The sequence below is a fragment of the Silene latifolia genome, chromosome 3, assembly GCF_048544455.1.
Source record: "Silene latifolia isolate original U9 population chromosome 3, ASM4854445v1, whole genome shotgun sequence".
In the NCBI taxonomy this organism is placed as follows: Eukaryota; Viridiplantae; Streptophyta; class Magnoliopsida; order Caryophyllales; family Caryophyllaceae; genus Silene; species Silene latifolia.
In genome coordinates, this window is record NC_133528.1 from 71,421,490 (window position 1) to 71,435,094 (window position 13,605).

The following is a 13,605-nucleotide window of genomic DNA, read 5'->3' on the forward strand; positions in this document are numbered from 1 at the left end:
CTCCTTCTCTTTGGCCTTGTCTTCATTTTTCTTTGAACTTTCTTCTTTTGATGATTCTCCATCTTTGGAGTTTTGCACAATTTTTTCCTTTTCACTAGCTTCCACAACTTCATCCTCAACTTGCTTCTTCGGTGCTTCATGCCTTGTACCACTTCTCAAGTGAATGGCACTAACCGTTTCATGTCTAGGGGGATTACTTTGAGGTGGTAATTGCCCCTTTTGTCTTTGTGAGCTTGAAGATGCTAGTTGAGTCAATTGTGTTTCCAACATCTTGGTGTGAGCTAGAATGTTGTTGATGGCGGTTTCCTTTGCTTGGCTATCTTTTTGCATTTGAGTGAAAAATTCTTGTTGATTCTTTTGCATTTGGAGGACCGCTTTTTGGACATCAAAACCTTGGTCATTTTGGTGATTGTATGGATTTTGATTTTGGTAACTTTGGTTTTGATTGTAAAAGGGTCTTTGATTTTGGTTTCTCATGGGTGGTGGAGTGTATGTAGTTTTAGGGTTTTGAACATTTTGGCTTTTGTATGAGAGATTTGGATGGAATTTGGTGTTTTCATTGTAAAAGTTGGAATAAGGGGTACCACTCTTGTATGCTTGGAAAGCATTCACTTGTTCATTTGTTCCCCTACATTCACCTTGGTCATGTCCCAAAGTTCCACAATTCTCACATATCCCACTTGGGATTGATGAGGATGCCGTCATGGCATTAACATGATGCTTCGATGATTTTGAGTTTTCCTCAAGTCTAGCCATAGCTTGTTCAAACTTCAAGTTGATTGTGTCAATGTGAGCACTAAGTTGAGCACCCAATTGAGTAACGGAGTCCACTTCATGCTTTCCTCCTCTAGTAGCCTTGCGAGGTCTACTATATTGTGAGTTATGGACCGCCATTTCCTCAATCTTGTTCCATGTTTGATTGTCATCAACTTCGGTGAACATTCCATTTGATCCCATATTGAGAATGTTCCTAGAATCTTCATATAAACCATTCCAAAATTGTTGCACCAAAAACCATTCGCTAAGTCCATGGTGAGGACATGAGCGACAAATACCTTTGAACCGCTCCCAAGCTTCATACAAAGACTCTTCATCCCTTTGCTTAAAACCCGTAATTTGAGCTCTTAGCATGTTGGTCTTTTCCGGTGGGTAGAATTTTTTGTAGAAAGCTAGAGCCAACTTCTTCCAAGAATCTATTCCAAGGGTGGCCTTATCAAGGCCCTTCAACCATTGCTTTGTGGTGCCGATTAAGGAAAAAGGAAATAAGACCCATCTAATTTGGTCTTGAGTCACGCCCGTTTGAGAGATAACATCACAATAATCGCAAAAGGTTTCCATATGAGAATGAGGATCCTCACTAGGCATCCCCCCAAATTGGCTCCTCTCAACAAGTTGGATGAAGGCGAACTTGGTAATAAAATTTCCGGTGAGATGTTGCGGTGTAGGAGTACCATTTGGTAGATTCTCCTCGGTGGGTACGGAGTGTGACGAGAATTTTGGCATTGTAGGTGGATTTTGTGGGGTATTGTGTAATGGGTTTTCTTCTCCTTCTATTGCGAAAGGATTGACAAACTCACTAGTGGGTTGAACAACTTCACCAACACCTCTCAAATTCCTCCTAACAAGTCTCCTATTGTTCGTCAAGGTTCTTTCGATTTCACGGTCAAAAGGTAACAAATCACCTTGTAACCTTCTAGACATGCAAAATATCAAACAACTCAAAAACAATTAGAACAAACCTTGAGGAGTTTTACTTCCTCAAGGTGAAGAAAGACACAACTAATGACAAAAGGGAAATCTAAGTCAAACAAACACCGTCCCCGGCAACGGCGCCATTTTTGATGCGATCCCGCTAAGTGTTCACAAATTAAGATGTGGTCGTTGGTCACGGTCGAATCAAAACACAATTTATAGCTTAACAAGCAACTCTACAATTAGTAAAGAGGCAAGTAAAGGTCGGATCCCAAGGGACGGGAGTTGAAATGAGATTTCTATTGTAACTAGTGGTGTCTAAGGGGTGTCACAAATTGGGTTGATGTAGAAGGTTACTAAACTAGAATAACAATGAAAATAAACAAGCAAGATGAATAAAAGGGGTGTAAACAATTGATTAAAGGCACTAGGGTGTCATGGGATCATAGGGGAATCATGGGATATGATCATACAAACATGTTCTCAAATTATAAGCAAGCAATTATTGTTGTGATGGATTGAGTTGGGTTATATCTTACAATCCTAGGAAAGTTTGGGTCCGAGGGCGAATCGATTAGATTGTACAACACCTACAAGTCGACTTAATCTTCCCTACTCAACAACATGCATGGTCTTATGAGACTCGAGTTGGGTTATGTCTTACAAGTCTCATTGAAAAGATAGGAGATGATAGTAAATGCAAGGATTCATAGGCTTAACATTTCATCAAATATAACATGTGCATGAGTTGAGATCAAAACAAGCAAGCAAATAAAAAATGAAAGCATATTAATTTAAGCATGAATCATTCCCTATGTTGGTTTCCCCTAATCACCCATTAACCCTAGCTAAGAGACTACTCACTCATTATCATGTTGATCATGCTAGCAAGGTTGTCAATCATACCAACAATATGAAACATGATGAATAAATGAAAGTAATTAGCAATAATTAAAAAGGGATTAAGAGATTATACCTACTAATGATTCCAATAATAAAGCAAGAATAATAGAAGTACTTGAATGCTAGATTGAGAGGTTGTCAATCTCCCAATAATAACCCAAATAATCTTCAATTACCCAAAATAAAGGATGAACAAAAGAGAGATTAAAGAACTAGAACTTGGATTAAAACTTGATTAATACTTGATTACAATATTGAAGAGAGATTTGATTGATATTAACTACACTAATTATTGATAAGAAGAACATGCTCCTCTAATTAGCCTAATGGGGTATTTATAGTGAAAATTAGGGAGGATGCATTAGGATTAACTAAGGGCTAAACTAGTAATTACACTTTTTAAGTTGAGCAAGGAGGACCCGATATTTTCTGAGAGAAGGGCTTCTCTTTTCGTAGCTTGAAGAAGACAATCCGTGCTGTGAAGAAATCCGGGCGGAATAAGGTCGGGACGGACGGATTTGAGCGGTGGAATCCGAGCGGATTCTGGCGTGGGACGCTCGGATTGTGCAGGGGCTGGACGGACGGATTGTTGACAATCCGCTCGGATTGTCAGTCAGCATAGTAACTTCTTCTTTTCTTCCCTTTTCTTCATAAATTCCTTGGGGATTTCCTTGGGGACTCAAGGATCTTTCCTCAACATTACTCTTCTACTATGATATGTACAAAGGCCTTCTAATCTTGTCTCTCCTTGATGCTTGGTCATTGAATTCGATCAATTTAGTCTCGTTTTGCCATGAAAATGCAAGATTCTTACTCATTTCCTACCAAGGGATCAAAATCTCAAAGAATATGCAAAACAAAGAACTAAAGATAGGAAATGACCCAAATAAGCACTAAAAAGCATGGAAACAAGGCTAATTCGGGGGCTAAATATGCGCCAATTATGGTCACATCAAACCCTAAACCCTAAACCCTCACTAACAAAAACATTTAAAAACTGGCAAAGAACATGCATCCAAAGAACGATAAATTAATCACAAAACCATACGCAAGAGAATCGAAATATACTAAAAAAACCCTAAACCCTCACTAACAAAAACTGGCAAAAACGATAAACCCTCAATAACAAAAACCTGCATAATAAAAACAATAATTTGACGAATTAAAGAAGTTGATTGAAAATTATGGTGAAAAAAACGAAACAAAAGGAGGATGAATCGAAAATTGAGAAAGTAGATAGAAAAATACCTAATTTGCGGATGATAGCGATAGTAGAAACGGTAATGCTAATGGCAGAACAAAAGCTCAATGATAATGGCGGATAATGGCGAAGACGGATGTGAAATTGGAGCAGTTAGTGAATATGGAAGTTGAAGAGAGAGCAGTTAGTGAATATGGAAGTTGAAGAGAAATTTGAAATTACGAAATTGCAAAATTGCGAAATTGAGACCACGTGGATCTTTTCTTAAGAATACATGAAACTGGAGCATGCAATTGTGAAACTGGAGCATGAAATTGTGAAACTAAGTCTTGAATAGTTGATCTTCACTTAAGATGTTTCTTTTACTCAATGTTGTGAATCCTGGAACTTATCTTGTGAAACTGGAACATAAAATTATGAAACCTAGACCTGAATCCAGCATTAAGTATTTTTGTGATTTTGATCAAAATTTAGTCTTTAGTCGATGTCATCGTTTCCCAATTTAGCCTGAATCCAGCATTAAGTATTTTTGTGATTTTGATCAAAATTTAGTCTTTAGTCGATGTCATCGTTTCCCAATTTAGCCTGAATCCAACATCGTTCCCCAATGAAATAAAGCCTTTAGTTGATGACATTAAACATGTAATTGTACATAATACAGAAAAAGATGCGAATCAAATGAGAAGGCGGCTTGCATTAAACATCTTTGTCTCTCAATAAAAGACCGTCATACGAAGTACATCCGTCTCATCTTATGGTCAAATCCAAGTTTCACAATTTCTTGTAGCATTACATTCTCGACTACTAAATACATTCTCAACTACACAAATACAAGACTACAGAATAATCAATTCATGGTACCATTACAAACAAACAAGGTCATATGTCCGAATTTCACCATTTTGAATACTGAGTACATCAACACAAGATAGATATAGCAGCCTCTTTGAAGCAAGGATGTCCGCGGTGAACACATATCCATCGGAGAAAGATCATTTGCTTGCAAAAAGACTGTCATGTCATCAATGAAACACCTATACCATGAAAAACAAGTAACAATTAAGAGAGGTTCACCAAAGTTATGACCAAATGGACTTTGCATTAATTTTAAGTCAAGCAAGTGTACCGTTTTTGTATTTTTATCACATTTAAGAAGTTCCAATATTATCTTCTTTCGATAGTCAGGCAATTTCTGTAAAAGAGATTTTCATACAGTATAGTATATATTTAATATGTAGCAATGGCAAGGTAGGAGGCAAAACCCATAAATCTATACCTCAAAATATTCACTGTTGGTCCATAAACTTTCATTGTCCAACCATTTCAGCATAAACACTCCACAATCAAAACTACAAATAAATAAACATTTATGAGTAAAGAGAAACATCTCAAGTGAAGATCAACTATTCAACCATTCATTTCAGCAATATGGGATTGGGTACATGGTTTTGGTCAGAGAGGGACCATTCAAACTTGTACGATATATCTCATAATATAGCCTAAAAAACGAAGATACATGGTTACATATCATGTTTTTTGTTGAGGGACTTGAAGGTTTTCAATTGGGTTCATGTACATCAACCGCAAAGGTTCAAATGCAGATGAACCACCATAAAGAACAGATGAAACTTGGTACAACTGGAACATGAAAAAGCCAATAGAACATAAAAATATGACAGGGATATATTTTTAAGAAACTAAAGATAAATACTCCAAAATTTTTTGGGAAAAAATCATACAATCTCGTGGGCTGCGTGGTTATCAGGATCCGCATGTAAATCGGTGCTCGAGTCGAGGATGAAATTTACTTTTTGCTTTAAATCGCAAACGCAAGCCCACCAATGACGACACTTATCGTTAAACATAGGGATAAAAACCTGCAATACACAAACCAATTAACAATACACATGAACGAAAATAAATAAAAAAGAACATAAATAGTAGAAAAGGGATCTTTCACCTTTTGGATATTGCTCCCATCAAATGGAATGTAATCAGACTTCAGGTATTGACGCTAAATAGCTGGGTTGCGTACTTTATGAACGGTCTGCATGTGACAAAAGTAGGACCATTTTAATAAACCAGAGAGAAGCAACATTACGAAAGCAAATACTTGAATATCAACATCTACAGGATTTGAAGCTCACATATACTGTGGTTGGCAAGTAGAGGAGATCTGATGTACCGAGTGTGGACTTCACTCCAAACATATCAATCACCTACAAAATCAAATTTAACAAAACATAGGCAAAGGATTCACAAAATAAGTTCCAGCATTCACAAAATAAGGTCCAGGATTCACAAAATAAGGTCCAAGATTCACAAAACAAGTTCCAGGATTCACAAAATAAGTTCACAAAATAAGTTCCAAGATTCACAAAATAAGTTCTAGGATTCACAAAATAAGTTCTAGGATTCACAAAACAAGTTCTAGGATTCACAAAAAAAGTAAAATGAAACATGAAAAGAAAAAGGAAAGGAAAATGATACTTACCTGATCCATAACAAAGCCACGTGGTCCAAGGGTCTGTAAAGCCTGTCTTGTGACTTCCATCCATGGAGTGGACACCATAGCGTCACTTAAATAATGAGGAAATGCAATTAGTCAATATCTCTCACAATATAACTTTTATATTGTAAAATCAAATCAAAATCATATAACTTTTATATTGTAAAATCAAAGCAAAATCATTACAATTTAGTTTGTGCCGATTTTGATCCGCATACATAATCCAACAATTCTTTGGTCCTTTGTAAGGAAGTGGTCGAGAGCCACTTTGCCACAATACGAACATATAACATTATTTAATCAACTAAAGTACTAAAGGTTTTGCAAGAAAAATATGATAATATTAAAAGAAGAAGGTTCTTACAGCGGTACACGACTCCATTCTAGTGCATCTTTTTTCACTCTATCTCTTAATACGTTCTTATCACATGTAATAATCGATAGCACACCCTCGGTGCAAAACGCTTCACCTGAGCTTCCTATAAATGGAAAAAGGGGAATAATAATGTGTTGCAAATTTATAAAAATTTATATTTATCAATGTATAAATAGAGTTGAAAAAGTAATCTTACAGTATATATGGTTATTGGACAATCACTTTTGTTTCCTTTGTAATTCTCCAATATGTTCAATAAATAGATGCCATTATCTATTTCATCAGAAGTTAAGTTTGATTTTGGGATAAACACTTCGGGCGTCCACAAAATACTTGTCAGTCTTTGGCACCTTTGGTTTAAAAGTTAGGATGAGATTTTCTTTCTGTATGAACAAAAGAGAAATCAGTCTTTCTTAGCACAGGTATAAACAAAGGAAAATCATCTACTCAGACCTTGTTCAGTGAATCTTAGGGCTTGTTCTGTGAAACTTGGTCGTGGTTTAAAATCATCTATTTTGCTCTTAATTTTATGAATCTCAGACCTTATCTTGTGAATCTCAGACCTTGTTCAGTGAATCTTAGGGCTTGTTCTGTGAAACTTGGTCGTGGTTTAAAATCATCTACTTTGCTCTTAATTTTATGAATCTCAGACCTTATCTTGTGAATCTCAGACCTTGTTCAGTGAATTTTAGGGCTTGTTATGTGAAACTTGGGCGTGGTTTAAAATCATCTATTTTGCTCTTAATTTTGTGAATCTCAGACCTTATCTTGTGAATCTCAGACCTTGTTCAGTGAATCTTAGGGCTTGTTCTGTGAAACTTGGTCGTGGTTTAAAATCATCTATTTTGCTCTTAATTTTGTGAATCTCAGACGTTATCTTGTGAATCTCAGACCTTGTTCAGTGAATGTTAGGGCTTGTTTTGTGAAAACTTGGTCGTGGTTTAAAATCATCTACTTTGCTCTTAATTTTGTGAATCTCAGACCTTATCTTGTGAATCTCAGGCCTTGTTCAGTGAATCTTAGGGCTTGTTCTGTGAAACTTGGTCGTGGTTTAAAATCATCTATTTTGCTCTTAATTTTGTGAATCTCAGACCTTATCTTGTGAATCTCAGACCTTGTTCAATGAATCTTAGGGCTTGTTTTTGTGAAACTTGGTCAACATAAGTAGTTAAAGTGATAAGATTCACAAACCTTAAGTGTAGGCTTCACAAAATAAAGTCATACATTCACAAAGTCATTTTCTAGTAGAATCACAATAACACACATTTTCCTAAGCAAAATGGAAATAATAGACGTACCAAAGGTTGGATAAAACAAGAATAATCAACAGATCTGCCTTTCATAGGATGGATGATTTGCACTTTGCTACTTTTAGTTCTGAGGTCGATACAAATCAAGAAAGGTGGGCATGAGGCGGAGACTATTGGAGCGCAAACCCGAAAAAGGACAAAAAGTAAACTGAATTAAAAAGACAAAAATGCAGTGAATAAAAAAGACAAAAATGAACTTAAGTTGAAATATAAGCAGACCAAAATCAAAGACTTACTAGTTGAACTGCAGAAACATCAACATTGGAGAGACACTGGGAACAAAAAAATAAAATCAGTATGAGTAACGATTAGAAGTCAACATCATGTAAAATAGACTTGGAGAATTGGATAAAGTACAGGGTAATAAGACTAACACTTTCATTTCTATACGACACAAATAAGCGAGAAGGGGAAGTCCGGGATTTGAATATCTCAATACTATTTAAGATCTCACAATACACATCTATGACAGGAGATGATATCCGATCGCCTTCAGGCATACTCTTCAACTGGCTCCTTGTCAAAGTCTGACATTGACTTTGGAAAAGAATCTCCGTTTCATCATATGATTCGCCAAGTATAAAATCTAATACTTGTTTCTCAGCTTGATTCAAATCCTTAAAAACATTAAGATTTCTTTGCAAATAGGGCGATCGGAAAACTTCAGCTGGAACTACAACCCTCCTCTTACCACGACCCGGAACATCCTCTTCAATTGGTAATGGAGATAAGGGAAATGGGATTGCAGCAATAGTTGGGGTTTTGCAAGGAACACGGGCAATCGACTTTGCCAAATGACGTGGCGATCGACGAATATAGACATTACTGACAGATCGTTTACTCACAGATGTTTTATCGATTGTTGAAACAAGTAGAGTATCTGGTAGGCAAATAACATCAAGAGTTGTCTTCCGTACCACAGTAGTAGGAGGAGTAGCTGTTATCTCAATAATTGTAGGCTCAGTGACGTCCTTGTCAGGAAGAACATCATCCAGAGCAGCGTGAGAGGATGTGTTCCCTACCAAAGGAGTGGGCTCGGTGAAAGGAGGGATGACATCCACAAGGAGGGATGACACGGAAAGATATGTGTCGGGCTCGGGCTCGAGTTGAGACAACAAATGGTCATCATCTGCTAGGAGCCTAAAGGATGGGTATTCTGCATTTGGTGGTGGTGAATGATGTCGCGCTATTGGTTGCAAAGCTTCACCCATCGCATCCAATCCCGCCAACAAATCAGCCTCAGTCCACCCATAAAAATTATCCACATTCTCCCCAGCTTTCTCCACATTCTCCCCACCTTTCTCCACATTCTCATGAATATCGTCAACCACTTTCTCAGCGATATTCTCATCCACAATGTCCGACACCTTTTCCTCATTCTTCACATCGTTCACATTTTCAGCATCATCCTCTTGTTGAGATAACTTAAAACCTTCTGCTATGCCGTCTACAGCTGCAACTAGTTTCTTCACTGTTGTTGTTGAAGGCAGTTTTGAGGGAGCTTGACTCGCAAGTGATTTGAAGTCCGCAAAAGCTTGAGCTATTGCCTTTGCGGAAAACGCAAGTTTATGGACAAACTCACCAGTGCCTTCATTCCCAGGTAGCGGTAATTTTTCAGCTTCAGCTTCAGATGCTTTTTCTTGAATTGTTGACTTGGAAGACTGGTCGAGCTCAATATTTGGAGGAGGAGGACACAACTGTGGAATATGGAGGTTGAAGACCATTGGAGGCTCAATAGAACCCCTGCCAAAAGTTTTCTTGTCCGAATTTTTGTCATTCACTTCCTGCTTAACTCTCTTGGTTATAGCTTCTTTAGTCCAAGTTGAGAGCGTTGGAAACTGCCGAGTAACAAGGCGTGCTTTGAAGACAAATCGGTCAAGATAAATGAAAACCAAGACCATAATAGGTCCACTAAACCAATTTTCTTTCAGCTTTTTGGCCTTCCACTCCTCCTTTTGCCAAGACTCAACTTGGCCAGCCAATTTGCGTTTGATGAAATTGCACCAGTTGAATTTGGAGATCAACTCAGTGTTTACCAAACTTTTAAGAAGTCTCAAACTAGCCCGATTGCCTACAACACCACCTAAAAAAGCATTGAAGATATAAATGATGAAAGTGCGTTTGAAATCATCTCCACCATCTCTTTGTGTAAAGAGCTTTTCCATAATGTGTTTGACGTCAATGGAACTACCTTGGTTTTGACTTCTAAACTCCTCCAAAAGAGACACATAAGAAGGGCACTTATCTCCAATTTTTGCTTCTTCCCCAATGTTTGGACCCATTGGCAATCCCATGCACAGATGGATATCTTCCTCTAAAACAAGGAGTTTCCCATCACACAACGATCCTGTACAGTGGTCATAATTTGAAACTAGCCAGTACGCCAAGTGACCCGGAACAACATCTGTTTTAAGATGCAATAGAGAACCAAATCCCATTTCTTGTATAGCTTCAATCGCTTATCCGATGGTGGATTCTCCTTATTGTTGAGAAAGTGGTAAAGCCCCAGAGACATCCGAGTCCTCAACACAGCGATCTGTCTTTGTAAATTCTTTTCTTTTTGTAGGTGGCTTAGAGAGTGGTTCAAGTAGCTTCAGTAGGTGCTTGGTAGAGTGGTGCAAAGAGCTTGATGACGTCCTCAGCACGTCGCTTCATCCTGGATTGGCTTGCTTCCTACAACTCAGTAAAGCCTATTATTCACAAAGCAAGGGAAATAAGTTCACAAAATAAAGAAACTTGGTCAGTAAGGTTTAGATTCTCAGACCTTGTTTTGTGAATCTCAGACCTTGTTCAGTGAATCTAAGGGCTTGTTTTGTGAAACTTGGTCATTATAAGTGGTTAAAATCATCTATTTTGCTCATACCTTTAATTGGTGAATTCACAGACCTTGTTTTGTGAATCTCAGACCTTATTCAGTGAATCTAAGGGCTTGTTTTGTGAAACTTGGTCATTGTAAGTGGTTAAAATCATCTATTTTGCTCATACCTTTATTTGGTGAATTCACAGACCTTGTTTTGTGAATCTCAGACCTTATTCAGTGAATCTAAGTGCTTGTTTTGTGAAACTTGGTCAGTATAACTTGTTAAAGAACATTACATTATAACAATAAGCTATGGTCAACAAGCTATGGTCAATTAACTCAATTAACTGAATTTAAAGGTCTCAGATTCACTAAACAAGGACTAAGCTTCACAAAATAAGTTCACAAAATAAGTTCCAAGATTCACAAAATAATTTCCAGGATTCACATAATAAGTTGCAAGATTCACAAAAGAAGATCCACAAATTCACAAAATAAGGTCACAAAATAAGTTGGTCATTATAAGTGCATGGAAGAATATGTAAGAAAACAAATACAAAATTAAATAGAAAGTCAGAAGTAAAGAACATTGCATTATACATAGAAAAGTGATCCATGCAAATATTTAAAACAAAAGTACAACATTACATGATAATTTATGTTATCCAAAATGTTAAACTAAGACGTACGTAATTATACAGAAGGTTGACACTACTACGAAATTATACAAAATAACAAAAGGGCAAAGTTAAAACCTTAAAGTGCAAAGCCCTAGTTACACAGATAGTACATTACAAACAAGGGACAACTCTAGGCTATATATACATCATCATCAGAGGTAAGTCAAGAAAAGATATATCTCTATGAGTGACTAGTAAGTCAGCAACAATGCCAATAGCTATAGCTCGTTCTTCACTCGGCGTAGCTTTTAAAACATGCAATGACTCATTAACTGCACTGCGTGCAGCATCATCAAGAGCATTGAGATGAGTACTCTGAGATGGAATTTTTGCTTGCTTATAATGCAGTAAGAATTTGGCAATCATATCCTCCGTCATGAAACATTTGCATGTTTGAAAGACTATTCTAGGACCCCTACGAATAGTCCGAACACCATTCATATCATTTATGTCTACAGAAAGCCAATATGCCAAGGTGACCCCAAGTGCACTTTTGTGTATCAGAAATAGTTGAGCCCAATTTCGACAAACGAGCGCCATATTTGCTTTATCTTCGTTATGATTAATTTTTGAGAAGATTTTTTCCATAAGATCTTCATTATTAAAAACAGAATGACATGCTTGATAGTGACGGCCAGGCACTATAACTTCCTTTAACGGCGAAAAAGAGAAATCCATAGCTGTTTGTTTTTCAGTGACATAAAGTGCGCGAAATGACTTTTGATCTTCGTCAAGAAGATTAACAACACAACCATTGCACCAAGGTGTCATACTTGTCTATGAAACAAGTGAAATACAAATATTAGTTAAAAAAAACAAATGTGAAAATACAAAACACAAATTCCTAGGTAGTTGGACTAACAAGCTGGGAAAATAAACAAAGGTGAAGGAGATTCTCAGACCTAGTAAGCACAAATTTCTCACAAAATTAGATCTAGGAATCACAAAAACCGGGAAAATAAAAAGGTTTAGATTCTCAGACCTTGTTTGGTGAATCTCAGACCTTGTTTAGTGAATCTCAGACCTTGTTTTGTGAAACTTGGTTATTATAAGTGGTTAAAATCATCTGTTTTGTTCATTCCTTTATTTGGTGAATTCACAGACCCTGTTTTGTGAATCTCAGGCCTTATTCAGTGAATCTAAGAGCTTGTTTTGTGAAACTTGGTCATTATAAGTGGTTAAAATCATCTATTTTGCTCTTTTCTTCTTAATTTGTTTCTCTGCTTCTTTGTAATCGCAGACCTTATTCAATTAACACTCAAGCAACAACAGCAGAAGACAAACAATAGCTAGTGTAATTTATGCAAACCTCTGTAATTTATGCAAACCTTTGAATAATCTCAGACTTTATTCAATGAGAACAACAACAGCAGAAAATACAACACGCAGAGAAAAACAATGACGAGAAAATGCAACACGACCAAATTCTTGGTTTGAAGATAATATAACAATAAGCTACTGGTTTCACAAATTTATCTCCTAGATTCACAAAATAAGTTCTAGGTTTCACAAAAGCAGGTAAACGAAATCTTAACAAACAGATGACAAACATTAACTCCAAGTTTGAAGATAATATAACAATAAGCTACTGATTTCACAAATTTACCTCCTATATTCACAAAATATGTTCTAGGTTTCACAAAAACAGGTAAACGAAATCTTAACAAACAGATGACAAAAATTAAGTCAAAGTTTGAAGATAATATAACAATAAGCTACTGGTTTCACAAATTTACCTCCTATATTCACAAAATAAGCTACTGGTTTCACAAGTTTGAAATAGAAAGGAACATACGAAAAAGCGGAGAAATCGACTGCAATTTATTTTATGCGTTCCTACTGTCTTCGATTATGCTCACAAAGCGATCAAAACCTGCGAACATAATACAAAAATAAGAGAAAGTTTAAATCAAATTGCGAACATAATCGAGCAGAAATGAAATGCATAAAAATCAAACGAAGTCGAAGGAAAATATAAAAATAAGAGAAAACTGAGTAATCGACTTCAATGGCGGAAAGGAACATACGAAGAAAAGAAGAAATCGACTTCAATGGCGGAAGACGGAGTTCAGCGAATGGCGAAGACGGAGTGAATGGCGAAGACGGAGAAATGGTGATAATGGCGGAATAGATG

The 13,605-nt window shown here is 36.7% G+C and overlaps 1 non-coding gene across 1 annotated transcript; it reads left to right on the forward strand.

The window, feature by feature from the left end:
• Positions 1–1,024: 1,024 nt before the first annotated feature.
• LOC141650683 (small nucleolar RNA R71) lies at positions 1,025–1,131 on the forward strand. The gene has a single exon (XR_012546702.1). It is a non-coding gene; the product is annotated as a small nucleolar RNA R71 (small nucleolar RNA).
• The last annotated feature ends 12,474 nt before the right edge of the window (positions 1,132–13,605 follow it).